Below are 20,670 nucleotides of genomic sequence, written 5' to 3'. Positions count from 1 at the left end.
TTACAACTTTCTCAACCTTCTTTACATTTGTGTCTTGCCTGTAAAAAACCCAAGCAATATACAAAGTATCATCTTTATAATCTTTAATGTTAGACAAAACACATTATCGATAAACATATCTGAAATAGAATCTAGAATTGACACTAGACTTAGTAGTAGACTTGAGAAAGCACTAGATTCTAGGAAGATTTGGCCGCACCAGGGAGATTTGGCCGTGCAGCCAAATCATATGAGCTTCTTTTAAAGCACTGGAAGGGGAGGTCTGGATGTGTGGCCAAATCATATGGGCTTCTTTCAAAGCACCAAAGTTTGGGGAGATTTGGCCTTGTGGCCAGATCTTGTGGGCTTCTTTCAAAGCACTAGGGTCTGGAGAGATTTGGCCGTGCAACCAAATCTTGCTAGCTTCTTTCAACTCGGTCAAATCTTTCTAGCTTCTTTTAAATCACTCGGGTTTAGGGAGATTTGGCCGTGCAGCCAAATCTTTTCAAAGTAGCAGTATTTGGGGAGATTTGGTTGTGATGTCAAATCTTTCTAGCTTCTTGAAAATCACTTGGGTCTAAGGAGATTTGGCCGTGCGGCAAAATCTTGCTAGCTTCTTTCTAATCATGAGGGTTTAGGGAGATTTGGCCATGCGGCCAAATCTTTTCAAAGTAGCAGTATTTGGGGAGATTTGGTTGTGATGTCAAATCTTTCTAGCTTCTTTTAAATCACTTGGGTCTAAGGAGATTTGGCCATGCGGCCAAATCTTGCTAGCTTCTTTCTAATCATGAGGGTCTAGGGAGATTTGGCCATGCGGCCAAATCTTGCTATCTTCTTTCTAATCACGAGTGTCTAGAAAGATTTGGCTATGTGGACAAATCTTTTCAAAGCAACAAGGTTTAGGAAGATTTAGTTGTGATGCCAAATCTTATAGCTTCTTTCAAATCACCAAGGTCTAGGAAGATTTGGCCGTACAGCCAAATCTTGTATGTTTTGAAAGAAGCCAAGAAGATTTGGCTGCATGGCCAAATCTCCCCATTTAAAATTCAAAATTCAAATCTTAAGATTCAAATTTCAAATCTGAAAATTTCAAAATTCAAAATTCAAAATTGAAATTTTGAATCTTAGATACAAAATTCAAATTTTAAATTTCAAGATCTGAAAGTCAAATCATATAATTAAGACCCTACATTCAAATCACACTTCAAGATTCCTACTTTTACAAGACTCTTTCTTTCAAATCGTGGTGTTTCGAAATGGAAAAAATGGAGAAGATGCAAGAATTAGGTACACTTTCGATTTCTTTCATTTTCTTACTTGGATGATTGAGTAGCCATTGTTGTTCATGAGCTTGTGCTATTTGGATTTCAAGCAATTGTAGGAGCTATAGAGAGAGTAGTTGTAGCAATTGTAGGAGTTGTCTTTCTTGCTGGAAAACGGAAGAGGAGCCGAAGGGGAGAAGCACAGAGAGAAGAGCGCCAGAGGGGAGCGAATGTCCGCTTTCGATTTGCAGCTCAGTCTGGAAAGATAAGTCCTAAATGTACGAAGAGCAACTTGTCAAAAGCATACGTGGTGAAAATGTACGAAGGACAACCTTTAAACTTCTCTGTTCAGGCATTTGAAGCACAGTGTGAGAAATCTCCATGCATCAGACTAAGGGAGTGTGATCTCAATTGTGGATAGTGTTCTCGTTATTCTCAGTGCCGGATTGGGACTCCGGATTGGGACTCCACGTTTTGGCTCCTATCCTATCTCTTGCATTGCAACAAATTCTTGGGCAGACGACCATACTCTTTACTTCCCTGTGCAATCCAGTGTTTCCGACAGCAAGTATTCGTATCAGTGTATTCCTTCTACAAGCTCTTCGGTGGTGATCCTTCCGAAGTGGCTGCTCAGCGCCTCCTCATTTGGGAAGCTCTAGAGGGACGGAGAGGAGTAACGCGGAGCGTAAGCGAGCTTCCGACGGAGGGACGAGGAGAGCGGAGCATGAGCGGGGAGGAGGAGGAGCGGCGTGAGCAGGGGAGAAGAGGAACCGTAAGAAGGAGGAGCAGCAGCGGGAGAGAAGACGACGGAGGGACGAGGAGAGCGGAGCATGAGCAGGGAGGAGGAGGAGCGGCGTGAACGGGGGCAGAGGGACGAGGAGCGGCTTGAGCGGGGGGAGAAGAGGAACGAGGAACCGCGAGAAGGAGGAGCAGTGGGAGAGACGAGGAGCGGCTTGAGGGGGGGAGAAGAGGAACTCAAAAAATAGCATGCGTTTTGGGGGGAGAAGAGGTCCCCAAAAGAAGCATGGTTTTGGGGGGAAGGAGTAATCTCCCCATTCAAATCACCAAGGTTTAGGAAGATTTGGTCTTGCAATGAAATCTTGTAAAGCATTTTCATCCTAAGTCACACCATCAGATATCAATATTAAACTATAACAAATGCTATGTACTATGCAGGTGCCACATTGAAAGTGGGAGTTAAAGTCAACTTGCTTGTCAGTGGAAAGATTGTTGCCATTGGGACAATATTCTCTACATCACATGATGACATGTGCCAAGGTGTGCCCTTGGGAGAAAACAATGTATCGGTGGCGATCGATATTTGTATGGATGAAAGTGCACTTCTTCCATTTCCTACAATGGATGCATTCTTAGTCTATGAGGCTTTGGGTAGTGTTGTTCGTTGGAAAGCATGATCAATGAGTTGTGTGGACAATGTCAATGGAGCTATTGTACCAATGAATGATATAACATCAGATACCATTGATGTTGAACCTATATGTGAATATGATGAGGTTTCCATTCGAGAATCATGGAAGGACAAGAAAGTTTTAATATGGGATGAGCAAAAAACCAAGAGCATTGCAAAGGGTGTTGTTTTGTATGTCTACCCATTTGAACCTATAAATTTTGAGATGCTTGGTGAAGGTAATCTAGGTGTGGGAATTGAAAAGTATCATAGTGATGTATCAGGCATCGATACCATCCACTTAATAAAATGGCCCATTGCACAAATAACCTTTTTAGATGGAACTTCATTAAGAATCGATGACACCATGAATTTTCCAAGTGGTTCTGGGAAAAAGCACATGGAAGATGATGACCCAATGGAAAAATCCACAAAAAAGATGCGTTACTACATGATAAAGAGGAAAGCTAAAAAACATGGCATACCATTAGCATCATCTAGACTCACAAGGGATGCAATCACAAAAGTATCTATGATTGATTTTTGTAAACAAAATTGTTGCCAATTTTCCAATCGTCAAATTATATCCAAATTACGCATAGAGTATTGGGGCCAAAGTTTGGAGGCTCGCAATAATTATGTATATGACACTCTTGGGGTTGCTTGTCGAAAAGATGACAATAGGCAGTTCAAATATGTCTTTTCATTGAATGGTATTCAAGTTTGTTGTAGAGCATGGTATGAAATGCATGGTATTCCAAAAACAACATTTTATCGATACAGGGAGCAATTTGAAATTGGAATACAAAGGTGCATGCATGGTAATAAAGGAATTGTGCGAAGAGGTTGGAACCACACAAAACTGGGTAGAGCCATAATCCAAGATTTTGTGCATAACAATTCTGAGCGTATGCCACACAAAAGTAGAACACTTCAGGATGGATCAAGGGAAACACAGTTGGTGATACCGGATGTATACAAGCAAGTTGATATTCTCTATGAGGTTAACATGTAGTTAAAGCATAGTTTGGGTTGTAAGGAGATGTCAACTTCCACGTTCAACCGCATATGGAACTCTGAATTCAAGCATGTAACTTTGTCAAAAACAAGTGAATTCTCTAAGTGTGGTTTATGTAGTGCAATCAAGGCTCAAGTTGCAGCGACAAAATGCCAAAATGAACGTAATAAGTTGATGGAAGATAGAAGAAAGCACATGTTACAACAAAAAAGTTGTAGAAATGTGTACTACACTTGGCGCAGATTTTTTGAAATGTATCCTCAGACATACTTGTGCATTATCCATGATAAGATGGACCAAAAGAAGACAGCCATATCTAGATTATGCAATCGTTCAAAGGACACAAACAAATCCTTTCAGCTCCCAGTGGCTTTGACTGGCATGATAACACATGGACATGGTCAAGGACGTTATGGTCACTTTTCTTTATTCTTGTGTCTGTCGGATCCTAAATTCACAATTGGTTCATTGGCTTTGTGTTTGAGAAATCTTGAAAGATTTGATAACCATGCACTTGGAGATTTGGTACATGATGGGATGCCAAAGTCTGACAACGCTCTGCTAAATGCACTAACCTCAAGAGAAGCATTGGATTCTCACTATGTTTCTAATGAAAAGCAACAACTTCATCTTGGAGCAGTGGGTGGAACATTCAAATACCTTGGACTTGGAAGTTCCCATCAAGAAAATCCTTATAAGAAACTACGAACACCTATTGTTGCAGTTGGATAATTGTGGTTCTGAAAACAAGAATAGGTACTTGTTTGCATACCTATCATTACTTGTTGCTCGAGGGATTTTCAAGTCAATTCAATTGGGATTCTTGATGGTTAGGCATACACATGAGGATATTGATGCAATGTTTAGCAGGTTTTTAGAGAGGTTAAGAACTAGCCAAACATTGACATTTGCACATCTCATGGATACTTTTAGACAATGTGAGGAGTCTTCTTCAATGCCATTTTTGGTAACGGAAGTCCCTGATTTCAAGAACTATGTTGATGGATGCCTATGCGATGGGCAAGATGCTTTAGTGGGACACTCAAAGCCTCTCCAATTTCGGTTCTTTATGTGAAATGAAGTTCCTATCATGCAATATAAAGTGCATCCATGATCATTAGATTGGCAACCAAGTGAAGGTGGCATTGAGTTGTGGAAGAGACATCCAAATGGTCATCTAATGCTACCAAGTGGAGAGCCACCTTGTGTAACCATGTTTAAGTATGTGAAGGATCACTTAGATGTGATACTTGGTATCAAGGAGTATGTACACTTTTGAGAAAAATGGGTGCACCTGCAAGGTCCAGAAGCATCTTTCACAAAGTTTTACAAGCCGGTAGTGAAGTACTGGAAGAACATGATTGATGAGCTTGACAAACTAAACAATAGTGTAGAGGGCATGTACGAGAGATTTTGGCCAAAGACGCAACATATTGATTATGTGCAAGTAGTTGATAATGAAAACGATGAGTTTCAAGGAATTGAAGAGTTGAATGATCACTATTGTGGACCTCAAAGGAAAAAGCCAAAACAATCATTTGATCCAATGGTTGATGTACAAAAAGGACACTTTCTTTTGGTCCGACCAGCAGAAAAAATTTACCCAATTTGGCTAGGCATTGCTCAAACTGAAGTACAGAAGGATAATAAATCTAAAAATTTCAAGAAGGTTTTCATACAATATTGGGCACCTGTATGCAAAAGACACAATGCACAAATTGAGGAGGTGTATGTAGATTGTTGGAACAAGATTTGGATGTGCAATAAAGGTGATCCTCCACATTGGGAATCTGTTGATGCTATTGTATGGTCATGGGTTCCAACAGGTAACCTCTCAAAGAAGGTTTCCTCGAAGAGCAGCAACCTCCCCATCAAGGTGAAGATACCAACCATTGCACGCAAGCGAGCTTTATCCAGTTTGTCTCATAGAACAGATTTTGACTCTGATGCTGACTCCATAATGGAGTGAAGGTACTTGAAAAGCATGACTTTTTTTTCCTTGCACAACGATAATTTAATTGAATACTGACAAATATTTGGAAGGTATGACATTGATCTTTTTTCTTTATCCTTTTTTTTGCAGACCATTGCTTTGTGGTTGCAAGTTCTACACACTCGACAAAATATCAAGGACTAGTGTTGCATTCTTACTTTTTCTCCAACTAAACTAAAATGGTGTTTTTGAACACCACCTTTTTTCGAGAAGAGGCAAAAAATGCTTCGTTAAACTCAAACATATGATGTTTTTTCCCCGGCTAATGCAGAATAGCCACACTCCAAATTGTGAGTTTCATATACACGACCAAATCCAGGGAGAAAGTCAATGGAGTGCACTCAATGCATTGTAATTGCACCCCCTCAAAAAATACCATGCATTGGTCGAAACCTCAACATTTGACATTTTATTTATGTTGATGCAAACCATGCACATTTGCGAGATTTGGATGGACTGCCAAATCTATGGGAAAAATCAATGATAAACATTGAATGTTACATAATTACAACCCCTCAAAAGTTCCCAAATTCTCTAATATGGTGTTCACCTATCATCTACCTACCACCATAGCTCGCCACATGTCATCTATGCATAGCTCTTTCGCACTAATCTAGATTCATGACCACTACACTAACATTGGCTTGGTGTGATCATCAAACTAGTTCTTGGAGGTGGTTGTAGCTACTCCTAATTAGACCAAATAAATTGAATTTACATTAACTGGCTGGATCACGTGAGACCCACATTGGAGTCCCACAAATTTTCTAAATCAATTGTAACCCTACATGTTGGAATAGCAATTTAGCACATTGAATTGCATCTCAATTCATCATAGCATTGAGTATGTCAAGGCATTAGAAGTCGTATTTTCAAAGTTTTATGCTAGATTTTAGATGTACACTACCCTTGGTAATTGTTTAATGCACTTAAGTGTCCAACGAAATTTTAACCCTCCTTTGATATTTTATCATGCATAACTACTTGTTGAAAACCCTCCACAATGTGATCCTCAATAAAATCTTCAAAAATAAGTGACCAACCAGCACCATGAAATCATTGTGTATACATGCATTCAAGAATCACTCTTCTCACAATTGGAAGTGCACATAACAGCTTCAAGATATTGTACTCTTCATCATTTGCATAGCAAAAGAAGTTGGAAGCATTGAGAATCACCACTCCACTGTTATAGTCAAAAACTACCCAAAAACTCAACTCTTCTTCACACCAAGCTACTAGTGCATGAAACAATCCCCAATCTATCATTGTGCCTACTGCCTGCATTGTTGATCCACCAACATATTCAAGAGTACAAACATAAAGGATATCATTATGATGACTGTGCGAATAGATTGAGCATCACCTTCACAATCTTCTAGTTCTCTTAAATGGGCTGCAATCTCTTCTAACGGAGTTCTTCCAGGCATCTTCTTTATCACATTAGAAAACACATGCCTATACTAGGCATAACATGCAATCAAGTACACCCAAGACCATTTAGTAAGGTGGGATGAATCCAATACCAAACGTACCCGATGTCTCCACCAAAAGATGTGACATGAAGTTGGGGGTACTAAACTTCACGCACCTCTTTACTTCCTACTACGTTTCAAACTGAGTGATAGAGATATTCATCACTAGGAAAGGGACATTAAAAATAATCTTTTATACCAAGAGACCACACCATACTATCCTCCCTTATATGAGAATGAAGATGGAAACATCCCAAGTGATGTTGCACTCAAGCATAGGGAGAAGGAAAGGATCAGCGGAGGCCATAATCTGGGCAATCTAGTCTACACCAAAGAGAAGAGCGATACGTTATTGAAAGAAGATCTTGCGGCTCAACATGACATGAACTGATATATATCGAGGACTCTAAAGGGGCTGATTGGGTTGGATGGGTAGGTTCCGAGGAAACATTGCATCTCCTTCATAGACACCTTTACACTTAGCTCAAAACACTCTCCAAACTATCATAAGACATAGAGACCCATAACTTTCAACAGAGACATGATATAAAATATTCAATCACATATTGAGATACAATGGTTTCTCTCTGAGATAAGTTTCATAAGAAATAGAGAAGCGGTCAGAAAGATATGGGCAGTTTACTGGATGGGGGTAAAAACTATCTGAAAAAGAAACAGTCACACATAGAGAGTCATAGATTTTTGGTTTGACATTTAATACAATAATAAATGAGGACATAGGATAATGCTCCTTGAAGATAGCTTCACTTGATATAAGTTTCGTCCGAATTAGACCACTGAGCGAAAAGTTATGAGCAAAATACTGACAGGGTGTCAAACTATCATGAAAAACACCTACTTCTTCTACTGGTGCTAACTTGGGAGAATACTGTTGAGAGTTCACGCTCAACATCATGTGATCATGTGTGCATAGCACCATCACGTGATCATATGTGCATAGCACTAACCTTATAGACTGCTATAAAGGAAAGGGTTAGATCCCCTAACCCTAACCCTAAAAGGGTTTGTATATATTCTATTTTTTCAACTAATTCTAGTGTACAGTTAGTCATTTCTGGTGTGCTCTCTAGCTATGCCCTCTCTCCTCATCTCCACTCTTGTCCTCTCCCCTCTTCATATTTTGTCATGGTATCAGAGCTTCCTTGTCTTCCGCTGAGACATTGAGATTCTTGAGAGTGTGAGAGAGATTGAGAGATCGAGAGAGATTGAGTGTTCCTTTCACTTCCGTAGAGTGATAGAGAGAATTTCCGTCATACAATTCCGTCCATGTGAGAGAGAGAGACTTCCATGGATAGAGAGGTCTTCAAAGGTTTCGTGAGAAAGATAGGGAGAGTTCTTCATAATGTTTTGAGAGAGAAAGAGATTTCTGTTGATTGAGAGGCTATCGACAGCCTATCTGCAAGTTCATGGCTCCAACAAAGCTCCTTTGACCGAGAGCCTATCCACAGCAAGCAAGCAACCTTATTGCCAAAGCTCGGACTTGCAGCCTTGATGACCATCAACAAAGCAACAAGGGTCCTCCAGCAATATTGACACCTGTGAAGCAGCTGTCTACAGGCTTCCATAGCTTCATCTTCACCAGCCAAGCTTGCCAAATGAGCTGGCTCCTATTCATTCGTGAGACAACTCCAATCGTGCTTGTGAGCTATAGCGTAGCAACCATCTCTTGCGACAAGCAAGTCTTCAACTCCTCCAACCAAAGCTCTAGCTATCCGGGCTGATCCCATGGCTCACAATAGCCACTTTGCCATCGTCAAAACGGTACATAGATCGAACATCAAGGGCAATTGGCCAAGAGCCACTCCAGCCACTACCATCAGCTCCAAATCCTTCTTGGAGCATCGAGTTGCACAGTCGATGTCCTCTATAACCTCAACGCGACCAGCTCCTACAACAGCCTTCTATCTCGAATGATGAACGGTCGACTCTACAACCAATGCTTCACACAATGCCTCCAAGCTTCGAGACCTTCTTCACGACCACAACCGATGGGTAGTTGCATCATCTCTAGACATGCAGCTCATGGGCTCCCAAGCTCCAGAGCAGATCCCCCTGCTCAACGCCGCCTCCTTCTCCATATCCGCTCCACAGGTGACCGGCTACATAGACCTGCAGCAACAAAGCGCGACTCAACAGCCAGCCTGCTCCTCCTGCAAGCTTATCCACGGGTCTCTAGCTAAGCGCTGTAGCTCGCTCCTCTGCGATGGCATCGGCATCTTCGACGGAATCAAGATTCCGTAGTATCCATAGATTCCGATGAATTTTTTTTGATTCCGGTGGCTCACCTTGCAACACGTGGCAGATAGGGTTGGTCAACAACCCTAGGTTTGGTTAGCCACCAATGGTCAGTCGCTTGACACATGGCAGATAGGACCTAACCAGGGTTAGGTTCAGTCAACCCCTAGTTAGGTGGTTTGATCACAATTGTGCCATGTGGCAACCTTATCTTATTGCACCACATCAGCACCTGGCAGCCCACCTACCATGTCATCAGTGACACGTCAGCATTGCCACGTCACCCTGCTGACATCATCTGTGCCACCTCAGCACTACCACCTCAGCAGTCCAGTCAGCACTGACCCCTGCAGGCACAGTCCCTTGCCAGGCACACTGTGCACACACTGCATGTGCACACTCCTGCCACCTCAGCATAGAGCTTCACTGGCACACCTCTTGCTAAGCACAGTGCCACATCATCACTGCATGTGACTCACAGTGACACATCATCATTGAGCACCATTTGCACTCCCTTTGCCCCTCCACCTAGATCAAGTCGTATCTCTTGATCCAGGAAGAATTTGAGGGTGCTCCAAAAGGGAAAGTCGCTCGATTTTTTATGCTGTACGCGCTCGTTACATCACGCACACATTTCAGCGCAAGTTACACTCACATTTGAGCCTCGCCGACAAAACCACTTCCTTCACGCACATTTGCCTCTACATCGACGCATCTGACCCAGCACTTAAAAAGAACAAAAGAAAAGGAATTATTTTCTGCTCTTTCATCGATCGACGGTTTGTTTAGATCTAGATCAGAGTAGACTAGATTGCCATAGAGGGGACGCTTTGAATTCCCCAAGTTGCCAATCTAAGCCATGCCCGAAATTCCCGACTAGTACCTACTCGGAGTCAGTCCATACGCTCACATCCGATTTCACATCATTACATTACCTGAAACCTTACGTTCATCAGTTCAGTGAGCAGACTTCAGAGTTCAGAGGCATTGCAGATTGATTCAGTGGGTAGATAGCACTTGATTTCACACACACATGCCACCATTGTAAAGCCTATTTGGCTATCTCACGGCATCGTGCACATCATTTTTCAGCCTTGTAAAGCCTCTTGGCTATTCCTGGCATCATTGCCACAAGCCTTGTAATACAGATCAGATCTTATATACTGCAGTTCTATCTTCACCGACGGTACAGAGATTTCACTTGGCATCTTCAGTGTATTTGCAGTTGATTCATACAGAGTTTTTCAGGACACTTTTGAGTACATTGTTTGCACCATGTCGACTAGCAACCTCAATCTGGAGGCATCTGCTAAGTTAGACAACTCCAATTACGGTACATGGAAATACTGAATGGAGACCATTCTTGTGCTTTAGGACAAATGGGAGTATGTCGATGGATCTATACCTAGACCATTGGCCGATCCAGCCACCAGTAGCTCTACTCCATCTATTGTCACAGTACCAGCAACGGGATCTACATCAGGATCTACATCTACACAAACAGTTTCCGCACCAGTAGTAGGTCTTGCCATTACCCGAGCTCAAGCAGAATGGGATAAGAAAGACAAGTATGCCTATCACCTGATCAAGCAGAATTTGCAAGATGTCATGCTAGGACAGCTCAACACAGTCAAGACATCAAAAGAAGCATGGAATATGTTCGCAGCTCTCTACGAGTCCAAGAACACATCCAAGATTCTCACCCTGAGAAACCAGATCAACCAGAGTTTCCGCAATAGCAATGAAACCGGTCATGCTTATGTACTCCGCATCAAAGACTAGAACAATCAACTTGCAACAGCAGGAGAGACCATGAATCCCGCAGAAATGGTTCAAGTAATCCTGAATGGACTAGGAGAAGGATATGAGAATCTAGTCTAGAGTATTGCCATCCAACGGCAAATTCCAACACTGGAAGAACTTCAGTCAGTTCTACTTGGTGAAGAACTCAGGACTCAGGCCATTCAAGCACGTAAAGGTCATTCTAATGATCAGGCATTCACAGCTTCAGACAGAAGCAAAGGCAAAGGCAGAAACAGAGGTAGATCATATCAGAAAAGTGGTCATCATCAACAAAATCAAAGTCAGAATCAGCATCAGCATCAGCATCATCCTCAGCAACATCAAAATCAGCAAAGAGGAAATCATTCCAAGGACGAGGGAATGCATCCACCAATGTGTCAAACATTCAATGCAACTACTGTCACAAGTTTGGACACTATGAAAGAGAATGCCGCAAGAAGCAGTACGACCAAGGCGGTCAATCCATCGAGGGAATTCCCGAGGAAGAGGAAATCATCGTGGTGGACATTCTAGTCACAGTCATTTTGCAAATGAACATGGCAATATGTTTCTTGCAAGTGAGGAATTGCATTAGACTGATACAATGCACCTAGACACTGATTTCAATCCCAAAGAGGATTTCAGCTATCAAGTCGACCAAGTGGAACAGGATCCTTAGTACATCCACAGCGGTGCATCATCTCATATGACAAATCATCAGGAATGGGTCACAGAAATGAAGCCATTAGAAGGTCAAAAGAATGTCATCTACACAGCAGACAATACACCGAATCCGGTTCAAGGGACAGGTGTTATCCCTATGAACAATTTCACTGGTACAAAAGGATTAGTCAAAGATGTGCTCTATGTTCCGAAGCTCAGCAAGAACCTTTTGTCAGTAGGTCAAATGACGGAACACAACTACAAAGTCATCTTCGATGGTGATGAATGCACTATCAGAGACAAATCCAAAAGAGGTCAGCTAGTAGCAAAAGGAGTCAAGGAAGGACGCTTATACAGGATCTAGCTATAGTACCAGATAAGCATGCCATGTCAGCTCAAATGCAACAGATGCCACTATCTGCAAAATGGCACAAGAGATTTGGTCATGTCAACTTCAAGTACTTGTTAGATCTCAGGAATCAGAATATGGCAATTGGGATTCCAAAGCTACAGTTTCTTGGAAAAGTTTGTGAAGCATGCTGCTTCGGCAAACAAAAGCGAACCAACTTTGTCAGAAGTACCTCTCGTGCACGAGGTATTCTTGATTTGATTCATACAGATGTATGGGGTTATGCCCAGACCCGCAGCATCAATGGTTCACTTTATTGCTTGACCTTCATCGACGACTACAGTAGATATTGTTGGGTCTACTTTCTGAAAGAGAAATCTGAAGTGTTTGCCAAATTTCAAGAATTCAAAGCCATGGTTGAAAACCAAACAGGCAGAAAGATCAAGGTCATGAGATCAGACAGAGGAGGTGAATACATGTCTTCAACATTCATGAACTTTTGCAAAAATCACGGCATTCGAAGACAATTCACATGTGCAGATACTCCTCAGCAAAATGCAAGAGCTAAAAGGAAGAATGGGACTTTAGCAGACAATGCTAGAGCAATGCTTAGTGAAAAGCATCTTCCGAATCAGTATTGGACAGAAGCAATAGCTACAGCTAACTACTTGCTTAATCGGCTTCCTACCGAACCGATACAAGGTACGACTCCTTATGAAGCATTCACTGGACACAAGCCACGCATTGGGCATCTCCGCATATTTGGTTGCATAGCATATGCCCACATACATGATGATCATCGCAGGAAATTGGATGCGAAGTCACGCAAATGCATCATGGTTGGCTACAGTGAAGAAAACAAAGCATACAAATTGTATGATCCCATCAACCGCAAAGTCATTATCTCCAGAGATGTAATCTTCGATGAGGAATCAGAATGGAAAACCTCACCTACATAGGAGATAGAAGCATCGACTTCACAGTCATCTACAGAACAGGTTGATGAAGAAGAGCAAGAATTGCCAGCAACACCCCAAGCAGCGCCACAGCAGCTCAGACAGTCTACTAGGGAAAGCAGACCACCAGCTAGATTGACATATGCTCAGAAAGGCAAAGCAATTCAGGTGGAAACCACCAACTATGCTCGTATGACTACCATCATGGCTACAGAAGAGCCGGTGTACTTCGAAGATGCAGTACACAAGCCAGAATGGCAAACTTCTATGAATGAAGAAATGGATGCTTTGTATAAAAATAACACTTGGGAATTATGCGACCTTCCACCAAGAAAGAAGGCCATAGCCAACAAATGGGTATACAAAGTAAAGTACAATCCAGATGGCAGTATTCAAAGATACAAAGCCAGATTAGTTGCAAAAGGATTTGCACAACAATATGGCCAAGATTATGATGAGACTTATGCTCCAGTAGCAAAGATGGATTCCATATGGTTCTTGATATCACTAGCGACACTCAATAAATGGAATGTGTATCAGCTAGATGTCAAGAATGCATTTCTCAATGGTTATCTAGACGAGGAAGTCTACATGCAACAACCAGCCGGTTATGTTGAACCAGGAAAGGAGAACAAGGTTTGCCATCTCAAGAAAAGTCTCTATGGCTTAAAGCAAGCACCTAGAAGTTGGTACAGCAGAATTGACAAGTATTTTGCTAATCTGGGATACATGAAGTCCAATGCAGATCATACTCTCTACTAAAAAGTTCAAGGGGAAGATATTACTATTGCACTTTTGTACGTAGATGATCTGATTGTGACAGGAAGCAAGGATAGCTTCATCAGAAAACTAAAACAAGACTTATCTGCAGAGTTCGACATGAAAGATCTTGGACTTATGCACTATTGTCTTGGAATTGAGTTCTGGAGAGATTCAGATAGCACATTCATGAGTCAGCTCAAGTATGTTGACAGTCTCCTGAAGAAGTTTCATATGGCAGATTGCAAGATTGCAGCCACTCCCATGGAACAGAGTTTGAAACTTACTAAAGATTCAAAAAAGCCTAGAGTCAATGATAGATACTACAGGCAACTCATTGGATCTCTTATATATCTGACAATCACACGGCCAGATATTTGTTATGCAGTAAGCTCACTAGCACAGTTTATGGCAAATCCAAAATAGTCTCACTGGAATGCAGCCAAAAGAGTCTTGAGATACATCAGAGGTACAAGACAGTTTGGGATAGAATACAGAGGAAGTCATCCACGGTTGCATGGATACTGTGATAGTGACCCATGAGACCAGGAGATCGACACAGGGATATGCATTTTTCCTTGGTCAAGGTGCTATATCATGGTTGTCAAACAAACAGCCAACTGTTTCTTTGTCTTTGACTAAAGCAGAATATAGAGCACTCACTACAGGTGCATGTGAGGCTATATGGCTCAGAAGACTATTGTCAGAAGCAGATTACTTTGATGAGTCAAAGCCAACAACAATATACTGTGATAATCAATCGGCTCAAGCATTGGCCAAAAATCCAGTATATCACTCCAGGACAAAGCACATTGATGTCAAAGAGCACTTCATCAGAGAAAGAGTGTTACTTGGTGACATCACACTGCAGCATTGTGATAGCAAAGAAAATGTTGCAGACATCTTTACCAAACCACTCGGTAAAGAGCTATTCGAGAAACACCGACTAGCTCTTGGTTTGATGCAGAGGAAGGACATTCCCATTAAAGGGGTGTGATGGAATGTAATGCTCAGTCCTTCTTCGATTCCCCAGAATCATCATCTTGAGGGAAGGCCTACTTCATGATGTTGATCTTGAGGGAAGGTGTTGAGAGTTCACGCTCAACATCATGTGATCATGTGTGCATAGCACCATCACGTGATCATATGTGCATAGCACTAACCTTATAGAGTGCTATAAAGGAAAGGGTTAGATCCCCTAACCCTAACCCTAACCCTAAAAGGGTTTGTATATATTCTATTTTTTCAACTAATTCTAGTATACAGTTAGTCATTTCTAGTGTGCTCTCTAGCTGTGCCCTCTCTCCTCATCTCCACTCTTCTCCTCTCCCCTCTTCATATTTTGTCAAATACTACCTCCATGCTCAGACTTCATCAACGATCCAAGTCCCATAGAGGTCAGCTAGGAGGGAAGGAAGAGCCCCCTTTGTGGCTTGGGAAATAGATAAACCATGTATGCGCAATGAGTGGCCGAATAGACAATACTTTTGAGCACTTTGGAAGACAAAACAATGGAAAAAAAGGAAAGAGACACTCAAGAGAGAGAACCTGAAGTGACCTTCATTATCAATAGAGTGAGACTCCACTCCAATGCAACTCAAAATACTACAAACACAAGGGAACTTACATACAAGAGGGAGAGGATGCTCCAAGACTACTCATAGAGAGAGAATGAACTAGAGAGAGATGGACTCAAGAGTCTACATGAGAGAATATCTACAAGAGGGACAGAAGGCTCATAGAAGAGGCTTGAGGAGACTAGGGCTATAGCAACATGAGGCCTAATGGTGGAAGAGTTGATGAACCAGGGCGAGGAGGAGGGCTCCTTTTATAGAGATTTTATCACCCTCCTTTTATACAATATCTTAGAAAATAGAAATAAGTGAGAGCCGCTAGGCTATCACTTGATACTCAAACTCTTATCAAATATAGAAGAAAACAATACCAATGCCAAATAAAAAATATCAATTTTTGGCGTCACAGCATCAATAACCTATAGAAGCATGATAAATTTGGATAGTGTGAACTACATTGGGTGACACCAGCACATTTTTCCACCATCTGATGTATTCTTAACACTAGGATTTATTTTGCCTTTGAGCTAGTTTGAGATAGACCCAAGAGGGTTGTAAAATTAGAGTGAGAAGATTAAGTGTAGAAAGAGAGCATAGGGTTGGCCCCTGGGGCACCAGCTCCATTTACTAAGAAAATCTATCAAAATCTTGAGTATGAGATGAATTCAACAATATGCCATGAGTAGAAATTATCCACATTAACATCGCTATGTTCTACACTAAAAGAGCTTCAAATATGTCTTAACACCTTGAAATTCGGGTAGCACATGAAAAAGTTACAATAATTTGAAAGGAGATGGGTTTTCATATTTTAGTGTATATTTTGTTTTACCCCCCCCCTCATCCAAAAGAACCCCCCCCCCCTTGGGCCTCACATATTATGAAAAATATGTACAAATCTTAAAGTCTATCATATTTTTCAAGATATATACCTTATATTTGGTGGGAAGGGGGACACGAAATTTTCATATTTTTCCCTTGCATATTTCAAACTCTTTAAGGAAATTCACGCATATTATATATGGACCTTGTCCCCACATAACTTGGATTTTGGAGTGATTTTCTAGTGTTTTTCGTTGGTGAATTATCATAGAAAAAGGGATTATTTGTAAGAAATTGATGCTATTAAATCCTAGAAAAGAATTAAAAATGAGTAAATTTCAAAGTGTTTTGAAGTGACAAGACTCTAGAAACATGCCCAATATGCTTGTACATGCATTGTTTTTTGTTGATTTTTTGGTTTCCTAGGTAGAATAGGTAGTGTAGCACTCTTCTAGGCCAGAAGAGGTAGTGTAGCACTTTTGGTTTCCTAGGTAGAATAGGTAGTGTAGCACTCTTCTAGGCCAGAAAGCGAAAAACCATCAAAATCAAGAGAATCCTAGAAAACTATCAATATGTTGCATAGGAAGAAGCATGCTAGGTTAACACCTAATTCCCAAGTGGCATATTAATTTTGCTAGCTTACTCCCAAAAAATCCAATGCCGGATTAGCTCTATTTCAACATGTAGGGTTATCCGTATCTCAATGCATAGGGTTATTCATATGTTGATATGCAAGGCTATTCATATCTCAGCACATAGGGTTATCTGTATTTTGGCAAGAAGGGTTCTATCCAGTGCTACTTTGAATTAGGGAATCAATAGGGTTTGGATAATTTTATAACTGAGAGTGAAACCCTAGACCAGCGGTTGACCTAATTAAACTATTATACTAACACCTGACCCTAAAAACGTTGGATCTTGTTTGGGATATTATTTGGATCTTGGTGTTTCCTTTTTGTGTTTCATCATGGTGAAGATTCCAATGTTTCAAGGGACCTAAGGGGAAGACCCGGAGTCTTATCTTCGGGATTTTGTTTGAGGATGCCAACTTTCTGGATGTTCTATGAAGGATCGGGCCGAGATTTTGCCCGATTTTCTTGAAGGTGTAGCCTTGAGTTGGCATCAGGCCTTGCCAGACTCCACCAAGGAGGACTGGGACCAAGTGGTGGCTGCAATGAAGCAGAGATTTGGGACAGTGGAGTCGCCAAATTCTTTGATGTTGCAGTTGGACCGGTTCTATCAAGGAGAGGGTAAGATGGTCTCTATGTTGGCAATCCGATATGAAACTTTATGGACAAAGTATGAAAGGGCAGCTTTGCGAGCTATGGCATCTGCACCATCGGCCCCTCAAAGTCTCGTACGGATGGAGCACTTAAAGATGAGCAAATTTCTTATGGCTTTGGAGCCTCGTCTTCACTCAAAAGTAATGAGTAAACATCCAACAACATACATGGAGGCACTTTGCATTGCGACCAAGAAAGAAGCTTCTCTAAAGATCGAATCATCTTTTGTGTCTTCAACAACTTCAACTTCTAAGGTGGAGGTAACGGGCACTCCTCAGGTACCAAAGTCCTCTGAGTTAGATCATAATATCTCCCAATTGATGGCAGAGTTTGCTGATTTGAAATTGCATTTGGTTAACGCACGACAACCTTGAGCACCAAAGAGTGAAGATAGGCCTCGAGATAAGAGTGGGGTCACTTGCTATGAATTTAATGAAAAAGGTCACTATCGCCTCGAGTGTCCTAGATTGAGAAAGAAAGAAGAAAAACAAGTATACTTGTGAGAAGCTTCTTCACAGGATGAGGAAAGAGAGGTAATCATGGCTAAACGGGGGCGTGGTAAAGCAAAAGAAGAAGAAGAAAGCAAGGAAGAAGTAGATGAGGAACATCAGGAAGAGTAACACCGTAGTAAGAAAAAGAAGGCATCTAGAAGGAGAATTAGCGAGTCATACTTTCCTTTAGGACAAGGCATTGGAAGCTATGAGTTGTTGTCCAACCTTAAAGAAAAGAAAGCTCATATCACCTTTGGTCAATTACTTACTTTGTCTCCAAAACTACGGAAGGAATGGGGAAAGCTAGCAAGCACAAGAGTGTCAAAGAAGAAAAGTGCCATTCTTGTTGTTCAAAAGGTAGATATAGATGTTGGTGATGATGTACATGTGGTTGATGTGATCATTGATGGTCAAGTGATTTCTAATGTGTACATTGATGGAGGTACATCAATTAATGTCATGAGTGAGAAGACCATCATAGATGCTAATTTAAAATACTCTAGTCCTATCTCTCCTTATCGCATCAAATTGGTTGACAATACTAGGGTAAAGACCTTGGAAGTTGTGAAGAATCTAGACGTGGATATATGTGGAATTTCTGTGCTGACTACTTTTCAGGTGATCCCTACCAAGCCAGATGCAGGTGCCTATCCATTGATTTTGGGAAGGCCTGGCCATGCAAGGTGAAGATTAATCATGCCATGGTAAACCTATACATGATAAAAAAGAATCTACAACAATGTAAGTAAAGCCTTTATTGTTATAAGAGTAGTGCAATACTGCCCATACAAGTGGTCCATGGGTCCCATACAAAAGATTCAAAAAGGAATCTATATCGTGGCTTCATAGAAAAGATGACAAGTATCAAATGGGGATCATGGAAAGACTATCCATGTGCTTTTAGTGGTGGCTAGGCTATCTGAAGTCATGATGATGTTTTGTCAAAAGGAAGTAGGAACTTATACTCTTTACATGATCCACTTTGTGATCAAGTAGTTTCTTACAAATTGAAATGAGATGTAGAGAATGATGCCCCTCTATTTGTGCCATATAGGGGTCCCACATTGAGTGGGAACAAAGACTGTAGATGCCATGTAGATTGGACCAAAACATAAAATAATTTAAAACTGTGGCTTTACCAAGCCACAAAAAAATTTCACATCTTGTTTCCATCGTGCATTCATATGATATAAAGTACAATTCACATTTTCGAATACTCATCTTTGAAGATATGATCCCTTGAAAATGATGCTATGCTATGGTTAAATTCTCATCATTTACTTGGGTTGCTAAGTTTTTAGCTCGGATGTATGTATATTTAAAATACCTTACTACTAAAGCAATCCATAAGTATGAGCACAATTTTGTTAACATAATTTATGGTTCGAACCATTTTCTTGTTGAGCAATTCAATAAGAGTCAAAGACTTCAAGGTCCCTTTTTATGACCTTCTGTGCATCAAACTATGCATTCTCGCACTCCCCAAGTTTTTTCTCAAGGAGATTTTGCCATTGTGGGCACCTCTCATTCTTATTCAAATTTTCTTAGTCTTAACCCTTTTTTACTCTTGGCATGCCTACTGTGTGTCTAATAATTATAAGGTAGATTGTAGTAAGACAATGGCAAATTGTACAATGAGGTGGTGGGTTTTATGTAAAAATGAATCCATTATTGATGGTTCCATATGGCTTAAATTTTACAAACAAGGTGATTTAATTTACTTTACGTTAATCAACTTTGCATAGGTTCTTTAAAAGACATGCATAAATTGCATGCATATTTTATGATGACACATTATTGTTGTTTAAGGGGCCCAAAATGTTACGTGAACAATGGAAATAAAAAATGAAAACAAATAATCACCAATAAATCTTGAATCCAAATGAGAAATGTGGTGTGACTATAGTATTATTAAATTGAATTGGAAGAATTAAACATGAAATAGCATTAACTAGAAAAGTTGATAATATGTCACTAGCACATTAAGTTGATAATATGGCACTAGAGCATTGGAGTTGGGAACATGTATTAAAAGACATTTAGACTTTAAACTTTGACCATTTAACATGATTTAGAGGAAAAAGGTTTTACTAGTAGATTGGAGTATTCAAGTTTAGGTGTTAAAGTACTAGTGTGGTACTTTTATCCATGCAAGTGCTCAAATTTAAAAGAGATAGATTCATTAAATGTATGCAATAATGTAATGCACACCTGCACTTTTTGTGTGTGTGTGTGTGTGTGCATGCGTGTGCACGTGCAAGCATGCATGTATGCATGCTCAGGCAAGGGAGTATGCACAAGGATGTGGAGAAAGTGTGCATGTGCATGCACATGTGCCTCTTGTTTATGCACGCTTGCATGCATGTGTGTGTGTTTGGGTGGGGGGACGTAGGGAGGGAGGGGGGGCGCATGCACATGTGAACATACTTCTATTTTTATATATGTGGGTGACCCGTCCACATATATGTGGGCATGCTCCCCACATATAAGTGTGTGGATTTATATATGTGCATAGTTCTGTTTTTGGTATGTGGTAGGGGGTGCGTGCACACATAGGAATCCATGTTTCTGTCTATGCACAGGTGTGGGTATGTATGGTT

This window comes from Dipteris shenzhenensis, chromosome 27 (genome assembly GCF_047967505.1).
Source record: "Dipteris shenzhenensis isolate YYH24624 ecotype China chromosome 27, Dip_SZ_1.0, whole genome shotgun sequence".
Classification (NCBI taxonomy): Eukaryota; Viridiplantae; Streptophyta; class Polypodiopsida; order Gleicheniales; family Dipteridaceae; genus Dipteris; species Dipteris shenzhenensis.
Note: the sequence above shows the minus strand (reverse complement) of the source record.